Raw genomic sequence first — 17,026 nt, 5'->3', positions numbered from 1 at the left:
AATCTACTTCTTTTACTTAACTTATTTGTTTATATATTTTATTGTAAACGTGGTATTGTTTTTGTTTTGTACTCATGGCAACTTCGATGCATAATTATTTTGTTTATGTCTTACATGGCTTTGTACTAAGTAAGAAATATTCATTTAAATCTTTGTGAAAGAATTTTCGTGAAAGAAAATATAATACAAATAAATTTGATTCTTGATAGGCTTGGTTTACTCGAAATGGAATGGAAAGAACAGTTGCTAACGTAAATAAATGCCACGTTTCAACAACCAATCAAGATCGAGAAACCCACACCACGTCACTTGCAGGTATTTCACTCTCAATTCTTTCAAATTTTTGAGAGAACAGGTTACGCGTAGTTGGAGTAACTGTTAGAATATTAATATTTTTTTTTTATAGAACAGCCTTGAATTTGGCTACCTCTAGAACATTTTATCATCTTTACACCTTTGCGGGAGACTTAGCAATTAAGAGTTATGCTTATTTTTCCCTCTTGTACTTTCGAATTATAAAGGTTGGTAAGTGTGGTGTAATTCTGTTACCAAAACGACAGCACAAAATACAAAAATTCTAAGTAAATCAAAGGTTTATATGAAAATGAACTAAACTGAGAGTTCAGAAAATTATAAATTCAACTGAACCTCAAAATATTGACTTTTTAATGAATAAATTTCGAAAACCTTAATTATAACCTTGTTAATAGAATAATGTCTCATTTAAAGCAGTGAATCAGGTCAATTATGTCAATTTTGACTGTTAATTGTCAGTTGTTCATCAAAGGGAAAGACGAATGAATATTAATCATTCCTTTTTTTGCTTGTTATTTAACTATGGATTATAGGAAATCGATTATTAGACATGATTGATGCCTGGAATTATTTAAGAAGTCACTTTTCAAACATAGTATTAAATACAAGAACATGCGATTGAATTTAAATGAATCAAAGTCAGACGAGGAAATAAATAAAATTTCGTCACTCAGCTTGTTGAAAAATAAGTAAATTTAAAAAAATAAAAAATAAAAAATAAAAAAAATAAAAAAATATTATCATCGCCGTTGAACAGCCGACCCAATGTTAAACTCCGTTGGCTTGTAATTTTGAACCCAATCCAGAAACCAATTGAACTGCTGGATTAAGTATTGGGAGAAATTTGCATTAGTGGACGACTTTTTAATGGAACTAACCCGCATTTGCATTACATGGAGAGGAAAACCTCTCACGGTTAGCCTGGTGGCACGGGGACCGATGATCCGTCTACCACTGAAGATAATTTAAGTCAACAATGTGGTCGTTGCGAGCCGGGTGCGGATATCGTATCGACCAGACATCGCTGGAATTCGAACCCTGTTCACCTCTTTGGAAGGCTAACGCTGTATCCCTGAGACACTTGAGTTCTTAATGTTTTTCAATTTGATTTTTTATTTTTTAAATGTCGGTTATTGAGTTGAATATACCCAACTCCAACCTGCTATGGAATTGCAAAAGTAAAAAGAAACTAACCCACATGAATGGTTAGCAAGGACCTATAGCCCATTATTCGACTACAACTTGGGATATTTTACATCGGTGCAGTGTCAACCGGCAGCAGTATACCACCTTTTAGTATCTTAGGGGGCTGGTCGCCTTTTGAAAAACAAGGACTCTATTTTTTTAATATTTAGTTCAGAAATTGACTTGTCTTCTGGGTCCAATAAAAAATTACAGGAATGCGAAATCGAAAACCAGAATAAGATGGTCAATTCAATGCTGCTTGTAAATATAAAGGCTATTAATAATCTAGGGTTGCCTAAGAGTTAGAGTGTTCATTCCCTATAGTTCGAACCAGGTTCCAATCTCGGCGATGATGGATTAAACTAGGTCTCGCAGTTGGGAGTGACCATAAGGTGGACTTAAAATATATATTTAACTCGAACCTCAAAATGACGTCAAAATTAACTTTTTTAAACAAATCAGTAATTTTTATTCGATTACAGTAATTTTGGGTAGATGCGACGCATAACCAATTAAAATTTGGTCCAAATAATACAAGGCAGAAACAAGCTAACCGTAAAATAGGTTTCTATGAGAAAAAATTAATCATAAAAAATTATTAAGATTTGCATTTAGAGAAGACTTTCGAAAATTGGGGAATACATCTGATATTTGACTAACTTACTGGCTAATAATTTGAAATCCTCTGTGCGGGCCCTGAATATCAAAGGCTGAATAAAGTTTTCACGGGCCTCTTCCTCTAAGCGCAAAAAGCCTTATTTTTATATTTTATAGAATTTTTGAAGACCTATTACATTATACGCAATTGTAGTTTTTAAATAGAAATAAAGAAATTTTCATCTTAACGATATGCAAATTTCGGTCTTATGACTTTTTCTGAAGAAGAAAAAAAATAATTTATCGAAAAAGCAAAAGTGTGACTTTTTAGAAATGATATATGGTACACAACTAAAGAAAAATGAATATTTTGATTACATCTGACAGTTTCTAGTTCGAACAGTTAAGCTTCAACAATCCTTCGAATCTTATCTACTCAGTCTTAGTTTATTTTTCCCTACTTACTCTTTGGAACACTCTTGCCTACTTATTCTTTTATAACCCCATCTTGGCCCATCTAAATCTCCAAATTTTCTGATATTTTATGTAATTATTATTTGTGACTTTCATAAGCTTAAGATTTCGCTATTTTACATAGCTATCGTTAAAAATTCTACTGCGAAAATTTTTTTTCCAGCTCCAAATATTATTTTTTCTCATTTACAGTTCCTTAAACACCAGCATGTTGCCTATACCAGGTGTTTTCGTAAATTAACCACGATTAAAATATACATTAAAGAAACGAAAGGGGAGGGGAAAGTACAGTTTGTTTAGGAAACTTGGCGTTTTATTCTCAATAAGTTTCAAAATTGATAGCGAGTTTCGTCAACAGATGGAGCTACTAACGGAGAAAAACTATAGCACAATGTTTACAAAATAACTGCCATTTTCACAAAACGTGGTGCAGTTTGAGGACAAAATTCAAAGACGTCCTTGCCAATTGTTTAGTTGTATTGGTCTGACATGCAAAAGAAAGCTTTGTTATGAAGTTTTTCAGCCCAATCTATTGAAGATTTCATGACTTATTTTGAAACTAGGTGAAAAAACTTGGCTTCGAAAATAGTCTCTCCTTTACGGAACACATGCTTAAAATTGGAAGAGGAAGCGTAATTATTGATATGAGAGAACTATTGATATAAAGAGTAAGAATTGTTATTAACGAACTATTAATAAGAAGTAAGAGTATTGATATAAGAGGACTATTGATATAAAGAGTAAGAAGAGTGTTATAAGAGTACTACCGACACAAAAAGTACGAGCATTGATTTTAGAGAGTATTATTGATATAAAGAATAAGAGTATTGACATAAGCGTACTATCTATATAAAGAACAAGAGAATTGGTATAAGAGTGCTGTAGATGTTAAATAAAAGAGTATTGATACAAGAATACTATTGATACAATACAGAATAATAGTACTGATATAATAGTACTATCGATATAAAGATTAAGAGTATTGATAGCAGAGTACTATCGATATAAAGAATAAGAACACTGATGCAAGAGTACTAATAATAAAAAAGATAAAAATATTGCTATAAGAATAACATCGATATAAAGAATAAGATTATTGATAATAGAGTAATATGGATGTAAAAAATGAAAGTATTGCAATAAGAGTGGCATTGATATAAAGACTAACAGTATTAATATAAGAATGCTATCAAAATAAGACTAAAAGTCATTACAGAAAAAAAATATCGATATAAGGAAATAAGAGTATTGATATAAGAGAATTTATCAATATTAAGAATAAGAATATTGATACAAGAGTACTATATAATGAATTAAGAAACTACAACAGTTGAGTAATAAATTACTACATAAAAATATTAATATTTGAATAATAAAAAGCATTAATATGTAAATAATAAAAATAATATCATTTAAAAAAGTTGTGAAACAACAACTTAGAATTGGAAGCATACTAAATCGTGTAATTTAATACATCGAAAACGAGAAAAAAAAATTTATATTTAAACCGAAATAAAAAGCAGTTTATCAATTCAATTAAACTCAAAGCTTCAGACATTGCGACACACGCGACATCTCATTTCCACTGTTCTTTCATTTTGATGCGTCATTTAGTGACTTCAAATGATTCTCTGGTGATTTTAAATGACTCATTTTACAAATCTACTCGCCAACGGATGCTTTTCATCATTTATGGGATGACCTCTTTTTTCCCACCCGGACCACCCAGCCCTCCTGATCACAAGGGGGAAATTGAAGATAAAAAACTTGAAACAAGGAGAGAGGCCTAGCGTTTGGGGATTCGGAAATAATATCTTGTTCTGAAAACAATGTCCGAGGAAGAAGGCTCTAATCTCTGGTAATCTACACTTTCTCATGGATCTAGGCATTAATCCCTTTGGACGAGTGGTTTCGAATTCGAATTTTTTTTTCTTCTTTTTTTCGGCAGATTTGTCTTCCGGAAAAAGAAACAGTGATTTATCACTTTGTCAGTTATTTGTGAAGATTGTCTCTGATTGTGATTTTTGATGAAGTACTTACTCATCCAGACAAAAGAGAGAGAGAAATAAAAAAAGAAGAAAGGATTGGATATGCATTGTTTAAACGTTCCTTTTTTTGAAAAATTTCTAGTGTCTTTATGAATGGAAGTTCTTATGATGATACAAATTGATACAGAAAAAAAAAATATTCTAGATTTTTGAAAACTGGTGATCATTTGTTTTAAGAGCGTACCCTGAAAAGATATATACGTGAATATGTAACTTTTTGACCTATACCACGCAAAGTTGCTAACTTATACGAATTTTAGCTGGAGATTATTCCAGAGCATTCCGAAGTGGAGACAAAATCTGCTTTAATATTCTTGATTACTTGTTAAATAATTCGTGTAACAACCAGTTGTAGACCAAGAGAATTGAGGAGGTAAAAGTTGCTAAGTTTGTTAACAGATGGCCCTTCCAATTTTGAAAAATGCAATAAAATATATATTTTCAAAATAACTTCCATCTGTAACTAGCAGCAACAACATGGTGTGGTCAACATGGTGATACATTAACAGACTCAATACCGAAAATCTTACTCCTGTTTCCCAATATTGCGTCCATTTACCTTAATTTGCAATACCGTGTCGAACAAATATTTACAATACAGGCACTGTATTTTCAATAAAGTGTCTTTATATTTGCAATATTTAGCATAATCATCATCTTTACGATACAGACTTTAACACTAGATTGCCCCAAAAAGTCATTTCGACTGCTTTTTAATTTCATTAGAAAAACAATGATGTATATAATGACACAATTTCTTAAAATTTTGTGATTTTTTGTACAACATATAATTTTTTTATTGTTAATATTTACTAATAACTTGTTATATGACTGAAAATAATATGAGGAATATTAAAAATAAATTGTAAACGAATTTCTTTACACATAAGTTCTTTCATAATGCAGTTATTTTGACTGCTTTTGGGCAATATAGGTATTTCAGTCTTTCTAGTGTTAAAGAGCCCTGACCTCAGTCAAGGTTTTTGGTCCTTTTTTTTTTTCTGTTGGTCATCTTTTTCTTCTAGTTCCAGGTCATGCCAAGTAATATTTTCAATCTTTCATTTGTTAAATTTATCCTCAAGCCACGAAAAAAAAAAAACTCTTTTTGAAGCTTTAGACAAAAGAAGTAAAATTTTTCGAAAAGTTTTGCATCTACCACCAGAAGTAGCGCACTGCAAGTAGTCAAATTACTGTAGTTGCTACTTTTTTTCGTAGTGTAATACTTAAACTGTAGTGTAGTTGTGTTACTTTTTTTAAATATAGTGTAAGCGAGAATAGTGCGATACAAAAAAAAAGCAATCGTTTGTAACGATTCCCGGCAACTACTTTTAACTTTAGTTTAGAAAAGAAACATGATTCTTTTTTAGTTCTAATAACGGATAAATACTTATGAGTTCTAACGCAACTCATTTTTCGAATTTGATGGGTTCAAATCTTCGAGGGTCTATCAATGGATGCAACGAAAATGACCTTGTGGCTGCAGCTGAGCGTTAACAGAAATGAGTATTTGAAAAATCACGTATAACTAATATTCAAACGAGCCATTACGAAATATAGATCATTAAACACTTTGGTCACACTTGCACATGCGAATCTTTCACTCGTGAAATACTGATGTTATTTCAAAGGAAAGGAATGTATTTTCGATGTACTTAATTGCTTAGAGGAAATTAAAAGCAATTAAAAAATTGCAAGTATTTGATAATTTTGTATTTCTTAATTTGAATATTGGCTGTCGAAAATAGCTTAAAAAGTTGAAGGTTAAATGAACAAATTCGAAAAATATGTTTTAAAGTAACAAACTGGCTCATGTAAACATGAATAAATATTTATAAATTATTCCCTTATATTTAATGTAAGCCCATTTCCTCTTTAAAATCATTTTTAAGCACCGGTGTAATTAAGGTTCTCTAGTAAAGTTTGTCTCCTTAAAGAAGTGACTAAATTTCAAAGTAGTTTGTAGTTACTGAATTTTTTTTTTAAAAAGTAGTTGTCGTTAACTGCATTTGTAACAAAGAAGTTGTAGTAAACTACGAAAAATAAATAAATAATGTAGTTATTTTAACCGTAGTTTACCACTAAAGAGAACATGATCTAAGTATAGATCGCAAACTATAATTTTGGAACGGTTTAACTAAATTTTAGAATATTAAACACATCCAATGAGAGAGTTTAAAAAAGGAGTTGAGACTTTCTGAATTTGTTGGCCACCTGTTTCATCTTCTTTAGTCATGTGCACTGAATACCTTACTATTTCGCCAAATTTTGTGTACAGTTTGAACTTTTAATTCTTGTTCTGTTTCTCTGTAAAAAAAATTTTCCTTTCATCTTTTTCTTTTGTACTTTGCTCACTTACTTCTGCAGGCCTCATGTTATACATTGTGGAGCAAGAGGAGTTGTTTAAATAAAACCTAATTAAAAAAAAACACACATCCAATTCATATCAAACTTTATACAATTCCACGGAAACAAAATGGTCAGGAAATTCGAAACTTTTCCGTTCGCCATCTTCCCACAAAACCAGTGTCACGAAATTAAAACTTGATACTATTTCTATAAATCTCTCTGCCGTAACACTGTCTCTTTCCATCAGAGGCCGAGAGTGACAGAAGTTCACAAAAATAAGAAATATAATCCAATTCAGAGCCAAGGAAGATCTTCCAATTTGAAGCTCAAACCGCTAGAAGACACGGATGGAGAAAAAAGGAACGATTGTGGGAGCGAAACAGAGGATGCTCCCGTTTGGGGAGGGGGGAAAAAAAGTTGAAAATGAGGGTGTGAGAGTGTTCTAGAGGGGGTAATTGGAGATGGATGTGAACGCCCCCTCCTCCCCCACAATCACCCTCTTGTGACACCGGCCAGACAGATGGTTTGTGTTATGTCACTGTGGATTCTCCCACGATTGCAGATGATGCAGTCCAAAATTATGACCAAAAATCGCTTCCAGATGCAGATGTTTTAACCCTTTCTACGCAGCGCATTCTTGGAAGTGCGTACCGCAGAAATATAGCGGGTCATGTGTTGCTGTTGGTGGCTTTGTGATCGACAACAAGTTGTCTTTATTTTTATTATAATTTTTTTTTATTTTGATAAAGTCATTTTTCAGTTTTTTTTTTCCCTCAAAGATTTAATTAGTGGTACTGAGTTGTGTTATTTTTTTTTGTACGGTCTATTTCTGAAATAAGTGTTTCTTTTTTTTTATAAATTTGATGTTCAGAAAGTAAAGCAATGCTTGTAGGCGGGGTTTTTTTTTCTCTAAAAATCGTGGCAAAATAAAGAAGAATAAGGTTCCTTTATCTGTATAAAGTTCTTAACCGTTACCATTAAGTAGTTAATTTATTTGCTTTGGGCCACTGTGGCGCAGTTGATAGAGCGTTCGCCTCCCAATGAGGTGAATCAGGTTCAAATCCCAGCGGAAGTTGGTTGATGCGAATTCTGCTCCAGGCTTGCACTGACCACAGTGCTGACTTAAAATATTCTCTGTGATAGACAGATCAAAAGTTAGAATCCCCCTCGGGGTCGGCCTAATCGTGGGAAGTTTTCGTGTTTTTCCTCTTATAGTAGCGTAAATGCGGCTAAGTGCCATCGAAAAGGCTCCCACGGAAGCTAGTTTGTCCCAATGCTTGATCCAGGAGTTCCCTTGTCTTCTGGGTTAGGTTCAAAATTACAAGGCCACGTTGTTGTCAGAATTGTGTCGGCTGTTCGACACGGGTTTTAAAATAAAATAAAATTTATTTGCATTCAAATAGAACTAATATTAGTTTCGAGGTTTTGTAATTTTTCCTTTAATTTCAGGATATTTGGATTAATATCTTATATACATATAAAAATAAAGATACTACTGAGATTTAGATATTAATTGTATAAGGAAAAAGTCATGGGGTTTATGTGAAAAATTACTATAATGGATCGTATAATTACAATTAATCACCATAATGACTAAAAATTATGTTACAATATACTACTCAAGAGACATATTAAATTCGAATTAAATAATTTAAACATACAGTGTATGACGTTGGATTTGCGGAATATGACGTCGTTTTTGACATTGAATTTTGAAAATTATTCAGAAAGAGTATCGCCATAACAATTCACACGCAGTTTTTAACTCAAGGACGTTGTGAGTTGGCGTCGAAAATACGAAATCCAATACCATTGCACAACCACACACAGAAAATGTTTTTTAGTAGCAAAATGTAAGTTAAAATATTTGTATAATTTATGATGTAAGCGTAATATACAACATTATACATCTCAACGTTAAAGGACATGTTATATTTTCGAAATGGTAAATGGTGGTAACATTCCATTATTAACAATTACCGTGTAGTCTTTGTACTGAGCAAACGATGCTGCGTTTATATGTATAACAATTAAATAACGTAACAGATTCTAATTTTTTGACATGTTTATTTCTTAAATATGTAAATCAAAACGATTTAGTCGTATTCTTGAATATTTACGATGCGAATAATACAATTGCTCAATTACAACGAAGCGGTGTTACGATGCGATGCTTATTAACTATAACGATGTTAATCATTAATTCTCCCAAACTTAGCATCGTGACTAATGTAACATAGCCCACAATATGTTCCATTAATCACATTGCTGAGATCTGAAATGTGAACACATTCACTGGGTGCATTAGCCAGCCAGATAACCAAATCTGAATCTGATAAATAATGTTTGAAATTACCTAGGCAGATTAATGCCTAATTTAAGTGCCTCGGCGATCCTTTCATTAGCTGGTGCAAGAGTTACTCCAAATTCAGTCTTTGCTCTCCATTTCGATGGTTGATAATTAATTCTTAATTTGAGCATTTGAAGTCTTAATTTGAGCATTTAAAGTTTTAATTTGAGCATTTAAAGTCTTAATTTACTGCATTTAAAGGCTTAATTTGTTGCATTTAAAATCTAGGCCACCAATGCATTGCTGTTAGGGGAGGATACAATTCTTACTCTTCACGAAACGCATTTTGAAATGTTTCCGCAATAATTTTCCATAGTTGACTTTCAGGCCAACATGCCTGAAAGTCAACTGCAATGACGTAATTGCGGAAAAAGTACACGTGACTTTTTTTTAAAATCCCGTCCGTGATTACGAATCACAATAGTGGCTTTCAAATCGCGTGAATGCGAATCGCAACATTTGACATAAAATCGTGAAAATAGAAAACACCATGTGAGAGATAAAATCGCTTATGTACGAATCTCGATCTGTGATTTTTAATCCTGTTCATGTAATTTTAAATCGCATTTAAAGGAAATTCTCAAGGAAAAAGCATAAAAACGATTTTTTTTCTGCAATTCAGAAAAAGCGTACTTTCATTGAAAAGGGGAAATTTTTTTTTAATTAAATTGAAAAAAAAGCGGAATTCCACCGACCATAGTGCTGACGTCAAATATCCTCAGTGGTAAACGGATCATGGGTTAGAGTCCCCTTGACGTAAGGCTAACCGTGGGAGGTTTTCCTCCTAACGCAAAGGCGGATTAGTTCCATCAAAAAATTCTCCACGAAGGCAAATTTTCCCAATACTTGAGCCAGGAGTTTCCTTGTCTTCTGGATTGGGTTCAAAATTTCCAGGCTGTGGAGTTGAACATTAGTAGTCATAAACCCAACATTGGGTCGGCGGTTTAACGACGGTTATAAAATAAAATAAAATGTATTTAGTTACTGAAGTGTTTTTCTGCAAATACTATTACCATTCCTTAAACAATTATCATCTTCGTAATTATTCTAATTATCATCCTCCCTAATTCACTAAACAATTATCATCCTCCCTAATTCATTCAACAATTACTTCTCTTTCGACCTCAGATACCTGTAAACACCTAATGTCTGAAAAACAATCCTCTTAACATCAACCAACAGCATTTAAAAATCTAAAGGTCAAGCCGATTTAGAAAGAGAGATCGTGAAACTTATAATTATGAAAGGGATCCAACCATCCATTAGATTCCTCCAAGTCCAGACTGACCAAATATCATCGCAATCAGGTTAGTGAAAGCAAGTGGCGGTAACGGGGTCAGTCAGTTCGTAGAGAGAGGGTCAAGCGGAGAGTGACCGGTTGAGGTCGGTTCAAGGGAAAGAGGATTGAACAATTGAAAACACGGGACATCACTAGGTCTACGTGGTTTGCGTGTTTGAACAGTTGTTTATTATTTTTTTATTTTATGATTTTCTTGCTGGTATGGTTTTAAAAAGCGCGTTATATTGAATTTTGCTTTTCCCTGAAAATATTTTAGAATTTTAGTTCATTAGTGCAGCCATATTTTTAAATTTATTTATTTTTTTACTAATTATTGTTGAACAGCTGGCTCAATTTTGGGCAGCCTTGTAATTTTGAACCAATCTTGAAGACAAGGAAACGCCTGGATCAATATCCCCTGAGGTATGATTTGTTATGGGAACATGGAGGACTTTGTGACTCGATAGATTTAATATATATCAGTCACTATTTACTACGCGGAGAGTTTTCGGCTGGCGGGGATCGAACCCACGATTTCTTGGACATAGGCCCAGTGCCCTACCAACCTGGTTATCCCGTTAACGAAGAGAGGGGAGGGGGCAGAAATCTTTGTGGCCAGTCATATAAAAGCTTTAGAAAATATTTCTGTGTAACGCAGATTTTACGCACACGAATATGATGTATTTAATTCCGTGGAATTTTTTTTTTATCAGAGGTGATAAATTTTAGGTTAACGGAGGAAAAAAGTACTAAATTTTCTGAATTAAAGTACAGTGGATTGCCGATTATCCAGACCAATAGGGAGCAAGATCGATCCGGATGACGAAAAATCCGGATAATTGGAAAAGTTTAGAAGAATGGCTATAAGAATGTTTTTAAGTAACTAACCTTCACTCTTTAACCAGGCTTAGGATTGGTAATTGTTGTAGTGCCTATTGTAGCATATTGCAAATGGCGTGTTTAATAGTTTTAATTTTTTATAAATTTTATTTGAAACCTGCTCCTGTATTCGAAACAACCTAGCACCCTCATTGAAACTAGACTGAACGAACATGAGGTTATTTTCAGTCACAAAGGGACAAAATAGGCCATTTATTGAACCCTTTCAGATATACTAAAAATAAACATTTTCGCAACCAAAATTTTTTTTTTTGTTGAGAAGTTGGGAAAACACATGGTTTTCCAACGATCTGTATGTTTGAATAATCCTGTAAATTCCGTTCTTGAATAATCGGAGTTTAATGAATATTTTTATGCAAAATTTACCAATATACGAGGAGTGATTTGAAAATTGTTTAAGAGAAATTTTTAACTAGATTTTAAGAGTTAAAAGTCATAATAATTTTCAGAATTTTAATTATTCCGCTTATCGTATTGTTACTTAATAATGGTATGCAAATAATATTTTCTTATCTAGATATATTTTTTAAATTGCATTACAATGAAATGTTGCATCAGTATTGTTCTGCTTTATTTCTAGAGTAGATAATATCATTCCAGCATGATGGCGACTTAAAATGAAATTCTTAACAAATCAGGTACCAACAAAAATTCTAAAAAAATTCATAGGCATTTTGAAATGCATTATCTGGGTCATGTTCTTAAAAAATAACGGTTTTGTCTAATCTCTGGAGACGATACAACACAAAGACGACTCATGAGGAAATTTTTAAACTATTTATGTTACAAAAAATTAGAAAAAGTTTTTTGATTGGAACTGTTATTTTTAAAAATTTAAAATCTGGACTGAGTTCTTTAGAAATTAATTTTATGTCTCATGAGAATTTGATCGCAATTCTTAGTTACATTAATTCTTAATTATTTATTTACGACAATTCCGAAATAGTTTGTTTGAATGAAACTATTATTTATTTATTTTAATGTAACAGCTGGATCATGCTCTTTAGATTTAACTGTTATGTCGTATCTCTGGGGGATATAATTTAATTCTGAAACCCAACATAAAAAAAAAAGTCTTAAAACGGAATACCCACTTATTTATTCTCAACAAATATCTTCCAGCTATCCAAGCTTCAATTAGATGCATTATTCTCACCCCAGAGCTGAAAATTAAGTAACTGCTTCAGGGGGAAATTGTTTTGCAGATAAAAAAAAATACCCATCCTCCTTCGAATAAAAACATTCGAAAAAAAATCGCAAGAACCTTTTTGATGGTTCCATTGACCTCCAAACCCCCCGTGGTATGGAGGCAAAATTCGAAAACAAAACTCTGGCACGAATCTCTTGTAGAGTGCCAGAAAGCAGAACCACTCTTCAGGGGTAACCGAAAGTTCTAAAAATAGTTTTCAGCAGTGGCATGGAACGCAGAGGGGGTGACGATTGAGGGAGGGTTGTTTACTTCTAACTCCCCTCCATCAAGCCAACCCCAGCTATCAGCACTGAAGATAAAGAACCAGTGGTTCTCACGCGGCTTTAGAATACATCTTGTCAATTTTTATCANATTGCAAAAAAGTAGTAGTGCCTTTTTACAAGTGCTTTTAAACTTATATAATTTCCCCTTAACTATGCTTATCTTCTTAGACGACCGGAATGTGGTGGTCAAGGAGCTGACCTCACATCAGAAAGGTCCTGGGTTTGAATCCCGGACAAGGCATGGATGTTATTTTATTCTATGTACCTTACTGTCGGAGCAACGTTGGCCCACCTAAAAGGGTGTCCCTGAAAGAGTGGCCAACAAATTTGCTCTACTGATACCTGAATGATGAGTGTCAATCTGGCCGTCACAAATGCTTGTCTTCTTATAAATATAATATCCACCACTTTACAGTGTTTTGCAAATCTATAAGTGTCTCTTTAGTCTAATTTGTTTATCAACTTATAGTAATTTCAACTTTATATTAGAGACTTACCGCATTTTTTTAATTATAAATCCCTCCACTTGACGATTCTTTGCTAATATATGGTATAAGTCTCTCTTCATTATGTTTTGTTTATATAGATATTAAAAGTCCCTCTTTGTCATGCCTCCACCCTTAGCTATGTTCTTTTTAGAAGTTACTTAAGTTGGATGTAACAGAACATAGCTCAGCTCATAGCAGACATTCTGAGTTCATAACAGAACTTAGTTGTTATTTCAGTTACGTGTAACTTATAGTAGTAGTAAAATATTTATTTCATAATTCAAAAGTGCACTTTGCAAGTGCACCATTCTATATCAGCATTTTCCTAAGTTAATAAAATTGTAGTATGCATTATGCAGTAATTTGGCCAAATACACGCTTCTAGTACAAATCTCTTTGTTTAGATAAAATTTAAAATAAGAAAAAAAAACTATTTGTATCCATTTTTTCTGAAATTATTGGGACCCTCTATTTTCCAGATTGCGGTTCACTCACTTCTTGGAGCTACAGCCCATGAAGGGTCTTGGCCTCCTTCTCCCACACCTCTCCAAACTTTTCGATCTTCAACCTTTTTTTTTTTTTTTTTTTTAAATAGTATTCAATATGGTTTTTAGGTCTCGCTCAACTTCCTTGAGCCATCGTTTTCTGGGCCTTCCATTTCTCCTTTTAGTTACTAATTTCCTATATTTTAAAGGTCAGAAATTCAAATCCGCTTACGAAGAGGTATGTTTATTCAGAGAAAGTACGCTTTTGGGTTTGATTTGGTAACTTAAAACATAAAGCATCGCCTGTAGCAATTAAGTAGAATTTATATGGTCTGGCCCTTAAACCATTAAGAATGAGTCCTAGTACGTTAAAATCTTATCGTCAAATCGAAAGTTCTCTTTTTCATTTTATTTATTACACTGTACATCATCGGTTACAGTCAAGTTCAATCCTTCATGGAAGCTGTTAAATGCGGATAGAAGTCTTTCAATTCTATTTCAAATGAATTGTTTACTGCGGAAAAAAAAATATGTCAATTCATCAATTAAGTAGCATTCATGTGGTCAAATGAGCTGTTTAATAAGGATAGAAGTCATCCAATTCTGTTTCAAAGGAGCTGTTTAATGTGGATAGAAGTCTTTCAATTCTATTTTAAAAGGAGCTGTTTAATGTGGATAGAAGTCTTTCAATTCTGTTTCAAAGGAGCTGTTTAATGTGGATAGAAGTCTTTCAATTCTATTTTAAAGGAGCTGTTTAATGTGAATAGAAGTCTTTCAATTATGTTTCAAAGGAGCATATATTTTTATGTTTTGCTTCAACGATAATAGATTGTTTTTTCTAATATATTTCGATTGTTAAAATAAAATTTTGACTTGTTCAAACATTATTTTATAAGAGGTGGTTTGGAATAAAGAAAGATGAGTATCGGTTTTTATCCTGATTCTACAATCTACAGAGATAAAGTTCAAACGCTTTTTAGAGTTCGTAAAGAATTAAAAAAAATTAAATTTGGTCGAAGAGGCCAAAGTGTGGGTCGGGGGGGGGGCACCAACACCTAAAAATGCTGTTAGGGGAACTATTATCTTTGTCATGGAATAATGACGATGTGGATAGAACAGGAACATTACAGGGATAGTTGAAAGATAGCCAATCCCTGGGGGAGCGTCAATGCTGTGAGCGCCAAAAACGTTCTATAAATCATTTTCTGTTTGTTTACTGTGTTCAGAGTCAGGAAGTTTTGCCAAACCCCGTGGGGGAGGTTCCGTTTTCGTTTTTTTTATTCTAAATCCAAGATTGTTTGAGGGGATGTTTTTAGAAGGGAGTTTGTTGATGTCTCATATATTAGACTTGTTGTCCTTACTAAATATTCAATATCAAGGATATGACAAAAAAGAATATTATTATTTTCTTTTGGAAGGTCTTAAAGAAAGGTTATTTCGATGTTTAATGACTGTAGCCTCCTCAATATTCCCTAATGGATGTTTTTATAATGTAATTGTAAGATGTGTGAAGCAATGCTTTAAATGATTGATTTATTACTTATTTATTGTTTACATATTTACGAACTGAATGTTTGCGCATGTGCACAGTTATAAAACCAAAGTTATTTAATTAGAGAACAAATGACAATAATAAATAAATAATTAAAGAAAATATTCGTAATTCAAACTACAATTTTTTTTAATTTTATTTTTTTACTTAATGACATTTTAAGCATTTCCTTTTTGCTCTTGTTTTCTAGAAATGAGAAAAAGGTGTTATTAAGTTAAATTTATACCTATTTCGAAAAGTCTATCTTTTTAAACATTTGGTGTTCGGATTGATTTTTTAGCTCAAATTAATTATTTACAGTCTTTTTATTTTTTTTTTTTTTCAAGTGCGGCAAGCAATTTTCACAACATTTACGGCACACCCTGTATGTATACATGAATAAGTATAAGTTCGAAATATGGAGAAAACATGGAAGAAATTACATAATTATGAAAAGAGAAGAAGAAAATTATTAAAATAAAACAAGACAAAACAAAAAAACAGAATAATAAAAAAATAAAATTAATAAAAATATGGAGGAAAAGGAAAAAAAAATGTAATCTCTTCATTAGCTCACACGATTATATCCGCAATAAGGAGTGCTTTTTAATATTCTATTAATATAGCCAAAGCATATATCAATGCAATAGAGTGAGGAACACTAAAAAAAAAAAACAATTTCTGGCTCTTTGTGATCGCCAAAAAACTTTTTAATTTTTACCAAAGCACTGTGGCATCAAACAATAAAATATAGTTTTGTAATTTATGATAAAATTTGGTAGTTTTGTCATGATACTTTAGAGCATGGCGTAAAAAAACCCATTTATTCTATTTAGTTTGCTTATCAGTTTTGCATTTTTTACCAAATGTGTTAGAAGTATTTTGAAAACCAGAATCATGTAGATGTAGACGGAAAAATTATGAAATAAGGGGTTTAAATACTGTATATTCTGGACTTATTAACCAAATTTAGGTTTTTGTTCTCAACCATAAATTGGGTCGCTTTACCAGAATTTTTTTCCACGTATACAGTGCTTAAAAAGAATAAACGGATCACCCTGAATAGTTTTTGATCTTATGATCGGTTCTTAACGTTCTAGAACTCAATGTTTTGAGGGAGTGACCTAAAATATGCTAATTAATTAGCAGAGGATGTTTTAAGTTACCAAATCAGACACAAAAACGCACTTTCTTTGAATAAACCTGTCTTATTTTCGACGGATTTGGATTTTTGACTCCCAAAATATAAGGGGTTGCAGCAATCTGGAAAATATGTTCCCCATAGTTGAAATAGGGTCTTTAAAAAGTCTTATTTTTTAAAAAATATTTTATTAGACCGATTTCATACAAATTTTATATTTTGCCATGCAAAATTACATTCTTTAAAATAATGTAAAAATTGCATACTTTACAATTCAGAACTTTTTGGACTATAATTAAATTAAATAATAAAAAATAATAAATATTAGCTGAAAAGTATTTTTTGCTTTGTAAAAAAAAATTACAATTGCGTGTAAGATTTTTTCAATTCGCTTCCAAAGTTCGCGAAATATG

The sequence above is a fragment of the Parasteatoda tepidariorum genome, chromosome 5, assembly GCF_043381705.1.
Source record: "Parasteatoda tepidariorum isolate YZ-2023 chromosome 5, CAS_Ptep_4.0, whole genome shotgun sequence".
Lineage (NCBI taxonomy): Eukaryota > Metazoa > Arthropoda > Arachnida > Araneae > Theridiidae > Parasteatoda > Parasteatoda tepidariorum.
The sequence above is the reverse complement of the archived record's forward strand: the minus strand, read 5'-3'. Positions refer to the sequence as shown.